This window comes from Oncorhynchus clarkii, chromosome 3 (assembly GCF_045791955.1).
Source record: "Oncorhynchus clarkii lewisi isolate Uvic-CL-2024 chromosome 3, UVic_Ocla_1.0, whole genome shotgun sequence".
NCBI lineage: Eukaryota > Metazoa > Chordata > Actinopteri > Salmoniformes > Salmonidae > Oncorhynchus > Oncorhynchus clarkii.
In genome coordinates, this window is record NC_092149.1 from 49800933 (window position 1) to 49812297 (window position 11365).

At 45.4% G+C, this 11365-nt stretch overlaps 1 non-coding gene across 1 annotated transcript; it reads left to right on the plus strand.

Annotated features, from left to right (window-relative positions):
* The first annotated feature begins 11107 nt into the window (after positions 1-11107).
* On the plus strand, positions 11108-11162 carry LOC139406223 (U7 small nuclear RNA). Its single transcript, XR_011633947.1, has one exon. It is a non-coding gene; the product is annotated as a U7 small nuclear RNA (small nuclear RNA).
* The last annotated feature ends 203 nt before the right edge of the window (positions 11163-11365 follow it).

Here is an 11365-nt window from a genome sequence, read left to right on the forward strand (position 1 = left end):
TCAACTGGTGAAAACTAGCCAATTTAACTTACTTCTGTTGAAATGGGACAAAACAAAGGCTAGAAAACATTTCCATACACACAACAGCTGTTAGATATTGCTACCTGACAGATACTGAGATAGCTAGATACTAGAGCTGAATTGGCTGTGGTAGCTACTAGCTAGCTACTGTAGCTAGTTCATTCAATGCATACAGAACTCAGTCGAGAGGGGATGAAACATGAGCTAATGTTACATGTCAGTCAACTAAACTACTTGCTCAGCACTGGGAATAAATACTGAAATCTGAGATTTCCGAGTTTGCAGTTTCGAGCTTCCAGCAGTTCCGAGCTCCCAGCTCCCAAATCCAGTAAAATAATATAAAAAGCGAATTATTTAAATTCATGCTCAGCTGTGCCACGCAAATGCTACATCAACAGATCTATTTTGTTATCAAAGCTCGAGTTTTTAAATATATATAAGGTCTGAGAAGAACAAAATTGTCAGACCAGGCATATAGCCAAAATGCTGTGATGATGTTTTAAGCCTACTGCACAAACCTCATACATTTTTTTTAGGTTTATGTAATTTTTTGAATCATGTAAAACAAAGAAAGTGAGTCATAGATCTCGGCTTGCTTTTTGAATGTAAATGTAATCTTGACTCAGAAAAGGTTGGTGACCACTGGCCTACACAATAGCACAGAATATTTTACAAGACTCAAAACATTTAGCCTTATTTCTGTGCCACCATATGTTTGCAAACTACTGGTAAAGTGAACAGGTTTAGCTAATACTATAGCATTATGGAATCATTTCGTTTAAATTAATAAATGGTTAGCAGGGAGAGGCTATGGACACTAATTGCCTGCAAAACTATGATGAATGTCGCGCAGCTTAGAGCCGAGTGAACCCGAATCACACAGGATTGTGACAGCTAAGGAGAACACTGTGTCCCGGTGTTGTTGCTGTTCATGCTCTCCCCAATGAGTAGACTATATAAAGGTGACATCTAGATTGCTACCAATATTAGACATTTCTTTTGTAGGCTGCATTCCTACTTGAAATATAATCATTGATTGGAGAAAAACTGCCCACGTTATTGGCTACCGCTGGCGACACTGTACCGGTGTACTGGTCATTCACATTGGCTTTAGCTGGCTTTAGCTGCTTGTGAGTACGGCCAACGAAATGGTTTATGTGTAAAATGCTGCCCACCAATCCCCCCACCCCCCCAAAAAAAACATTGCATCAGTAATATGGGTCATATCTTTTGAACTGCTACAAGACATTTTCTCTGTAATAATGGTGAAAACATAAGTCACAAATCTGCACTCAGTGTGTTCTCAATATAATTCAGAGGCTGCGGTACAGGCAGCAAAGCCGATCATCATCACAGCTATTTATATCTAGGTGATGTTGTTCTAGGTTGCACAGCAAGGTACGGTGCATTCAGAAAGTATTCAGACGCCCTGACTTTTTCCACATTTTGTTGCGTTACAGCCTCATTCTAAAATTGATTATTTTTTAAATTCTCAATCTACACACAATACCCCATAATGACAAAAATAAAAAACAGAAACATTACATTATTTACATAAGAATTCAAAACCTTTGCTTATGAGACTCGAAATTGAGCTCAGGTGAATTCTGTTTCCATTGATCATCCTTGAGATGTTTCGACAACTTGACTGCAGGCCACCCCTGGTCAATTCAATTTATTGGACATGATTTGGAAAGGCACACACCTGTTTATATAAGGTCCCACAGTTGACAGTGCATTTTAGATAAAAAACCAAGCCATGAGGTCGAAGGAATTGAGATCCTTGATGAAAACCTTCTCCAGAGCGCTCAGGACATCAGACTGAGTCGAAGGTTCACCATCCAATTGGACAACGACCCTAAGTACATAGCCAAGTCAATGCAGGAGTGGCTTTGGGACAAGTCTCTGAATGTCCTTGAGTGGTCAAACCAGAGTCCGAACTTGAACCCGATTGATACTTCTCTGGAGAGACCTGGAAATAGCTGTGCAGCGACACTCCCCATCCAACCCAACAAAGCTTGGGAGGATCTGCATAGAAGAATAAGAGAAACTCCCCAAATACAGGTATGCAAAACGTGTAGTGTCATACCCAAGAAGATATGAGGCTGTAATCGCCACCAAAGGTCGTTCAACAAAGTACTAAGTGCTTATGTAAATGTAATATTGCAGTTTTATTTTTAATACATTTGCAAAAATGTCTAAAAACCTGTTTTGCTTCGTCATTATGGGGTATTGTGTGTAGATTGATGAGGGATAAAACAATTTAATACATTTTAGAATAAAGCTGTAATGTAATAAAATGTGGAAATAGTCAAGGGGTCTGAATACTTTCCGAATGCACTGTATATACACTACCATTCCAAAGTTTGGGGTCACTTAGAAATGTCCTCGTTTCCCATGAAAACCTACATGAAATGAGTTGCAAAATGAACAGGAAATATAGTCAAGACGTTGACAAGGTTATAAATAATGATTTTCAACTGAAATAATAATTGTGTCCTTCAAACTTTGCTTTCGTCAAAGAAACCTCCATTTGAAGCAATTTAAGCCCTGCAGACCTTTGGCATTCTAGTTGTCAATTTGTTGAGGTAATCTGAAGAGATTTCACCCCATGCTTCCTGGAGCACATCCCACAAGTTGGATTGGCTTGATGGGCACTTCTTACATACCATACGGTCAAGCTGCTCCCACAACAGCTCAAAAGGGTTGAGATCCGGGTTGGCCACTCCATTATAGACAGAACACCAGCTGACTGCTTCTTCCCTAAATAGTTCTTGCATAGTTTGGAGCTGTGCTTTGGGTCATTGTCCTGTTGTGGGAGGAAATTGTCTCCAATTAAGCACTGTCCAAAGGATATGGCATGGCATTGCAAAATGGAGTGACATCCTTCCTTCTTCAAGATCCCTTTAACCCTGTGCAAATCTCCCACTTTACCACCACCAAAGCACCCCCAGACCATCACATTGCCTCCACCATGCTTGACAGACGGCGTCAAGCGCTCATCCAGCATCTTTACCTTTTTTCTGCATCTCACGAATGTTCCTCTTTGTGATCCGAAAACACCCCAAACTTCGATTTGTCTATCCATAACACTTTTTTCCCATCTTCCTCTGTCCAGTGTCTGTGTTCTTTGGCCCATCTTAATCTTTTCTTTTTATTGGCCAGTCTGAGATATGGCTTTTTCTTTGCAACTCTACCTAGAAGGCCAGCATCCCGGAGTCGCCTCTTCACTGTTAAGACTGGTGTTTGGTGGGTACTATTTAATGAAGCTGCCAGTTGAGGACTTGTGAGGCATCAGTTTCTCAAACTAGGCAATCTAATGTACTTGTCCTCTTGCTCAGTTGTGCTCCGGGGCCTCCCACTCCTCTTTCTATTCTGGTTAGAGCCAGTTTGCGCTGTTCTGTGAAGGGAGTAGTATGAGATCTTCAGTTTCTTGGCAAGTTCTTGCATGGAATAGCCTTCATTTCTCAGAACAAGAATAGACTGACGAATTTCAGAAGAAAGTTCTTTGCTTCGGGCTGTTTTGAGCCTGTAATCGAACCCACAAATGTTGATGCTCCAGATACTCAACTAGTCTAAAAGACAGTTTTATTGCTTCTTTAATCAGTACAACAGTTGTCAGCTGTGCTAACATAATTGCAAAAGGGTTTTCTCATGATCAATTAGCCTTTTAAAATGATAAACTTGGATTAGCTAACACAACGTGCCATTGGAACACAGGAGTGATGGTTGCTGACAATGGGTCTCTGTATGCCTTTGTAGATACTCCATAAAAAATCTTCCGTTTCCAACTACAATAGTCATTTACAACATCAACAATGTCTACACTGTATTTCTGATCAACATGTTATTTTAATGGACAAAAAATGTGATTTTCTTTAAAAAACAAGGACATTTCTAAGTGACCCCAACATGCGACTTGTAGTATGCAATTAATGGATTCACATACAAGGTATAAATCTTAAGTTACAAAGCATTAACAAGCAGTACAAGGCATTGTTCAAAGCATGGTCAGAGAGAAAGAGAGAAAGAGAGAGACAAAGAAACCATTGATTGTGCCATGGTCCATAGCACATGGGAGAGGGAGAGAAAAATAAAGACATTGAGAGAGAGTATGTCACCAAAGCAGGTCAGGAACATAAGAGAAAGCAGAATGCATCTAATGCCCTTTTGTAAGCATTTCAGTTGTTTGGAATCCAAATCTGAGTTGTCAACCAATAGTATTACTGTACAGTTAACCTCCAATCAGATATCAGACTTATATGATGTAACCGCTGCTTCTCAGAGGTGAGACAATGGACTTTGGTAAGATCAAGAGAATGCGGAATTCCTAAGACAACACAGAGGAAATTATTGCGTACAGTTGATAAGAAGAGTCACTTCGGGGGTTGGGCTGCCCTACACATGTGTCAAACACAAGGCCTGCGGGCCGAATCCTAACACATTTCTATCTGGCCCGCACAATGATTTGGGTTGTCAATTCATTTTGGCCCGCTTCCATACAGCCAGGGATGCACTGCACGACAAGTCACAGCCAAATGGCAGTGCATTGTCACACACACACCCCTTCTCCCAGACCCACAAATACACCCACACATGAGCCAGACAGTGATCTGTATCATATCATCACTAACAGTACTGACCAAGTCATTTACTGGACAGAAAGTTTAAACATGTTGTAGGCTGAATGTCCATGCCAAGTTTTGGTTCCAACCGGTCATTGCTGTAGCCTACAGAATATGTCATCTTGGTTGTCAGGAAGTTAGAAGATAAAGGAGTCACACACGATTGAGCTGCTTTCGTGTGTCCCGTTTACCGTGCACAGTGGAAAGTAAAGTGTACAGATCACCTCCTAGCTAGGCTAATACAATTTTGCAGTCTGGCTTCAGTTTTTAAAGCTTGACAATGAATAACCAAAAAACTAAACCTGCAATAAAACACCATGCAAAGGAGAAACATGTAGGCCCATGACAGCAGCATTTGAGCAGTAGCCTAGGCTGGCCACTCAACTACAAGACATTTTGAGTGCACCACACAGCAGAGGAGGCTGGTGGGAGGAGCTATAAGAGACAGGCTCCTTGTAATGGCTGGAATGGAGTAAATGGAACAGTATCAAATGAATCAAACATATGAAAACCACTTTTTACTCCATTGTATTTACAACCATTACAATGAGCTTGTCCTCCTATAGCTCCTCCCACCAGCCTCCACTGCCACGTAATGACAAAAAATGAAAAACATGTTTTAAGTTGAAATATTACAACAACCTAGCTACGTTTTTGTTGTTTGGAGTTGTTAAATACATTTGATTAGAGTCGCTGCATATTATGCACACCAAGTATAGCAGCAAAGGCTGGACAAATACTATTTATCTCTTATGTTGTTTTAATATGTAAACAATTCTATATACAGCATCTTAAGTACATACTGAAAGTGGACATTATAAAAGGGACATATTTTTTCTAACATAACAATGGCCAGTTTGGGTGGCAGTTGTATGCAATTTATTTTGTTAAAACAAACATAGCTGGCCTGCAAATTCGCTGTGTTTTTTTCATAATGGCCCTCGTGCTGATAGAGTTTGACACCCTTGCACTAAAAGCTTCAGCGATACAGATTGAATAGAGCCACCAGTCCCATACTACTATAATGCTTTGTCAATGCATTAATAATTGATTTGTTAACTAAGTACTGCAGACCAATTCATGTAACCGTGTTATAAAGTGTTACCTACCTCTCCTGCCGTCGCCCCCAGCCGTTAGTGGTAATAAGCCACGGTGCAGTTTAGGTGCACTCCAGGTGCTAGCTATGGCAATACATCAACTACTTAGCAGCCTGTCATAGTAATGTACCAGTGCTTTTTCTTTTTTTAATCAGAGTGCATTCTAAAAATCTATCATTCTCTTTCACTGTGACCTGCTGAAGAAGTTTCTCCCCACGTGACATGTGCACAGACCCTTTAGATTGCATTGTTTTGCCAACAGCTTAAAGCAGTCACTTTCTGATAAAACCTGAGGAAACGTAGCCAAATAAACCGTGCTGACACAGCAAAATATGACTAAAATAACCATTGGAGATGGTTGTAGTGGGTTAGAGAGACAGGAAAGTTTTCAAGAGCCTGTGGAGAAGGATGAGAAACCATATTTTATGTAAGAGCTTTCTGAATTGACACACTCCTGTAAAAAAAAAAAAAAACATCTCCCTCTAAAAGGGTTTTTCTTCATGGCTATGTTGGAAGAGCTTTGCAGGTGCCTTCGACTGAAAAACTCAGTAGAAGTTAATGGTTGGTTTCCACTAACAAGGAAAATGTGCACCCCGTCTCTCTTTTTCACTCTCTTGCTCTCTCTCCCTCTCTCTGTGTCTCTATCCTTCTCTCTGTGTCTCTATCCTTCTCTCTGTGTGTCTCTCTCTCTCTGTCTCTCTCTGTGTCTCTCTATCTTTCTCTGTGTCTCTCTCTCTTTCTGTGTCTCTCTCTTTCTCTGTGTCTCTCTCTTTCTCTGTGTCTCTCTCTGTGTCTCTCTCTGTGTCTCTCTCTGTGTCTCTCTATCTCTGTCTCTCTCTCTATCTCTCTTTGTGTGTGTGTGTGTGTGTGTGTGTGTGTGTGTGTGTGTGTGTGTGTGTGCGCGCGCGCGTGCGCGAGTGCATGTGCGTGTGACTTACAGCTCCCGATGATGTTACAGGAAGAAGGGATTTGGGGCACGGTGCTGTTAAACCCCCTCGCGGTTCTCTGTTAGGGACTGTGACTCAGTGTGTTTTGGCGTCACATAGCCTTCCTACACTCCACTACTTTATCTGTATCTGCCACCATCTCTATCCTCCACTGTTGAGGTGCCCAGTGGGACAAGTCCTCTCGTAAAGAGCTAGCTTTCAACAAGACGTGACAGAGGCAGACAGGCAGGCTTTCCATTAGTTGCTAGAAGATAGCACACCACAAATGCACCATGGCACTCACGTTCTTTGCCTTGGAACACAGGCTCCCGTCACATTTACAGGCTCATTAGAACCTTCAAGATGGGCAGAAAGCCTGAGCCTGGCACAGTCTGCATGGCTTATCCATTACTCCAGCTCTGGCTGCTCTGGCTGGTAACCAACCAGATTTTAATCACATTTTGGAGGTTTGGATCAAGATCCAAATGAAGATCCCGTAGATCTTGCTGTGGTTTCTTATGTTAATCAGAATGCGCAAAAATGCTGGTGGTGGTTATTCTGTTAAAACCCCTTTGGCTGCCAAGTTGGCATAGTAAAATGCCTTGGTATTAGTTCAAAAAGAAAAGGGCAGCAGGGATCAAATTGAATGTGTTTCCATCATCATCATCATCATCATCAGAGTATTTGAGAGTGGCACAACCACCCTATTGAGAACATGCACAAGAAATTGACTGAACTGGCCGATGAGAGGTCATCTTGATCTTGTAGTGGTCAACCAGCTCAACACTGTCACTGTCTCGAGAGCTCCACACCAATAAAAGTCCTTCCACCCCCCCCCTCCCCCCCTCCCCCCTCCCCCCAACAGTGCCTCTCCAAAGGGGCCTTGCTGGGAGCAAAATGGCTAATTATCCTGCTGTAATTAGGAAAAACGAGGCCAATGTGCACCGACATGCCAATTTTCACAGTTCAGCTGCTCTTGGTAATGAGAAGCTGTAGTTCATTTGGAGTGTGACGAGTGTGTGCATGTGTGTGCATGTGTGTGTCTGTGTGCATTCGTGTGTGTGTGTCCATGCATGTGTATAGGGGGACACGACACAGAGGAGAACCCCCGTAACCCTCCCCCTCCAATATCTGGCCCCTGTATGGAACACCAGGGGGGTTCTGAGTTTACAAAAACTACAGGATGCTTGGCTAACCCTGCCAATAGCCACTTTCATTTAGTCATCGGCTGTAACGATTTTCCGTATGAGAAGGAGAGTCGGACCAAAATGCAGCGTGTAGATTGCGATCCATGTTTTAATAAACAAACGTAAAACACGAATCAATACAAACACTACAAAATAAAGAACGTAACGAAAACCTAAACAGCCCTATCTGGTGAAAACACATAGACAGGAACAATCACCCACAAACACACAGTGAAACCCAGGCTACCTAAATATGGTTCCCAATCAGAGACAATGACGAACACCTGCCTCTGATTGAGAACCATATCAGGCCGAACATAGAACTGGACAAACTAGACATGTAACATAGAATGCCCACTCAGATCACACCCTGACCAACCAAAACATAGAAATATACAAAGTAAACTATGGTCAGGGTGTGACAGTACCCCCCCCCCCCCCCAAGGTGCGGACTCCGGCCGCAAAACCTGAACCTATAGGGGAGGGTCTGGGTGGGCATCTGTCCGCGGTGGCGGCTCTGGCGCTGGACGTGGACCCCACTCCATAATAGTTTTAGTCCACCTCCTTAGCGTCCCTAAATAGGTTACCCTCCTTAATGACTGCTCGGGACAGAGGGGCAGCTCGGGACAGAGGTAGCTCGGGACTGATGGGTAGCTCAGCACTGAGAGGAAGCTCAGCACTGAGAGGAAGCTCAGCACTGAGAGGAAGCCCAGGCAGGTAGTTGGATCTAGCAGATCCTGGCTGACTGGAGAATCTGGAAGAGTCCGGTCGACTGGCAGATCTGGAAGAGTCTGGTCGACTGGCAGATCTGGAAGAGTCCGGTCGACTGGCAGATCTGGAAGAGTCTGGTCGACTGGCAGATCTGGAAGAGTCTGGTCGACTGGCAGATCTGGAAGAGTCTGGTCGACTGGCAGATCTGGAAGAGTCTGGTCGACTGGCAGATCTGGAAGAGTCTGGTCGACTGGCAGATCTGGAAGAGTCTGGTCGACTGGCAGATCTGGAAGAGTCTGGTTGACTGGCAGCTCTGGCTGCTCCATGCTGACTGGCTGCCCCATGCTGACTGGCAGCTCTGGCTGCTCCATGCTGACTGGCTGCTCCATGCTGACTGACAGCTCTGGCTGCTCCATGCTGACTGGCAGCTCTGGCTGCTCCATGCTGACTGGCAGCTCTGGCTGCTCCATGCTGACTGGCTGCTCCATGCTGACTGGCAGCTCTGGCTGCTCCATGCTGACTGGCTGCTCTGGCTGCTCCATGCTGACTGGCTGCTCCATGCTGACTGGCAGCTCTGGCTGCTCCATGCTGACTGGCTGCTCTGGCTGCTCCATGCTGACTGGTGGCCCTGGCTGCTCCATGCTGACTGGCGGCCCTGGCTGCTCCATGCTGACTGGCGGCCCTGGCTGCTCCATGCTGACTGGCGGCTCTGGCGGCTCCATGCTAACTGGCAGCTCTGGCGGCTCCTTGCAGACTGGCAGCTCTGGCGGCTCCTTGCAGACAGGCAGCTCTGGCGGCTCCTTGCAGACTGGCAGCTCTATGCAGACTGGCAGCTCTATGCAGACTGGCAGCTCCTTGCAGACTGGCAGCTCCTTGCAGACTGGCAGCTCCTTGCAGACTGGCAGCTCCTTGCAGACTGGCAGCTCTATGCAGACTGGCAGCTCCTTGCAAACTGGCAGCTCTATGCTGACTGGCAGCTCTATGCAGACTGGCAGTTCTGAACAGGCGGGAGACTCCGGCAGCGCTGAAGAGAAGGAAGGCTCTAACAGCGCTAGACAGGCGGGAGACTCCGACAGCGCTGGAGAGGAGGAAAGCTCCGGCAGCGCTGGACAGGCGAGGCGCACTGTAGGCCTGATGCGTGGTGCTGGCACTGGTGGTACTGGGCCGAGGACACGCACAGGAAGCCTGGTGCGGGGAGCTGCTACCGGAGGGCTGGGGTGTGGAGGTGGTACTGGAAATACCGGACCGTGCAGGCGCACTGGAGCTCTTGAGGACAGAGCCTGCCCAACCTTACCTGGTTGAATGCTCACGGTCGCCCTGCCAGTGCGGCGAGGTGGAATAGCCTGCACTGGGCTATGCAGGCGAACCGGAGACACCGAGCGCAAGGCTGGTGCCATGTAAGCCGGCCCAAGGAGACGCACTGGGGACCAGCTGCGTAGAGCCGGCTTCATGGCATTAGGCTCCACGCTCAATCTAGCCCAGCCGACACACGGAGCTGGAATATACCGCACCGGGCTATGCACCCGCACTGGAGACACCGTGCGCACCACAGCATAACACGGTGCCTGCCCGGTCTCTCTAGCCCCCCGGTAAGCACAGGGAGTTTGCGCAGGTCTCCTACCTGGCGTAGCCATACTCCCTGTTAGCCCCCCCCCAATAAATTTTTGGGGCTGCCTCTCGGGCTTCCTTGCCAGCCGTGTTCCCTCATATCGCCGGCTCCTCTCTCCAGCTGCCTCTGCTCTCCTAAGTGCCTCCACCTGTTCCCATGGGAGGCGATCTCTTCCAGCCAGTATCTCCTCCCAAGTGTAACAGCCCTTGCCATCCAAAACGTCCTCCCATGTCCATTCCTCTTTACGCTGCTGTTGCTGCCTGTTGACACGCTGCTTGGTCCGTTGGTGGTGGGTGATTCTGTAACGATTTTCCGTATGAGAAGGAGAGTCGGACCAAAATGCAGCGTGTAGATTGCGATCCATGTTTTAATAAACAAACGTAAAACACGAATCAATACAAACACTACAAAATAAAGAACGTAACGAAAACCTAAACAGCCCTATCTGGTGAAAACACATAGACAGGAACAATCACCCACAAACACACAGTGAAACCCAGGCTACCTAAATATGGTTCCCAATTAGAGACAATGACGAACACCTGCCTCTGATTGAGAACCATATCAGGCCGAACATAGAACTGGACAAACTAGACATGTAACATAGAATGCCCACTCAGATCACACCCTGACCAACTAAAACATAGAAATATACAAAGTAAACTATGGTCAGGGTGTGACATCGGCTTTTCACCGGAGATATGCTGCTCTGTGCCTCACACTCCATTAGTTACAGACATTACGAATTCTCAAAGACTGACAAGACCGCGAGCATGAACAATAATTAAGACATGTATTAAAGTGCAGTACTGTGTGCTTGGTTACGGGGGTATGGATTTGTTGTTGTCTTACAAGCTGATAGTAACGATAACGGTAGACTAGTGGTGAAGCTCTGAACTCTCTGCTCTGCCCTACCCACCTACAGGTTATGGAAAATTTGCTCTTTTAGTATTTCTCCAGTAGGCTTCCTCAGAGAGAAAGCCCCCCACTTCTATGTCAAAGATAACAAAAACAAATACACTTTAGTAAATACTTCAGTAATGTCCCCAAATACACTACTGTATAATACAGTTTGTTAAAACACTACATTAAAAACGACATTATACCGTACTACAATCCGTAAAACACTACAGTAAACACTACAGTATACTACAGTAATTACTATAGTATATAGTCTTTTTTTTTACTA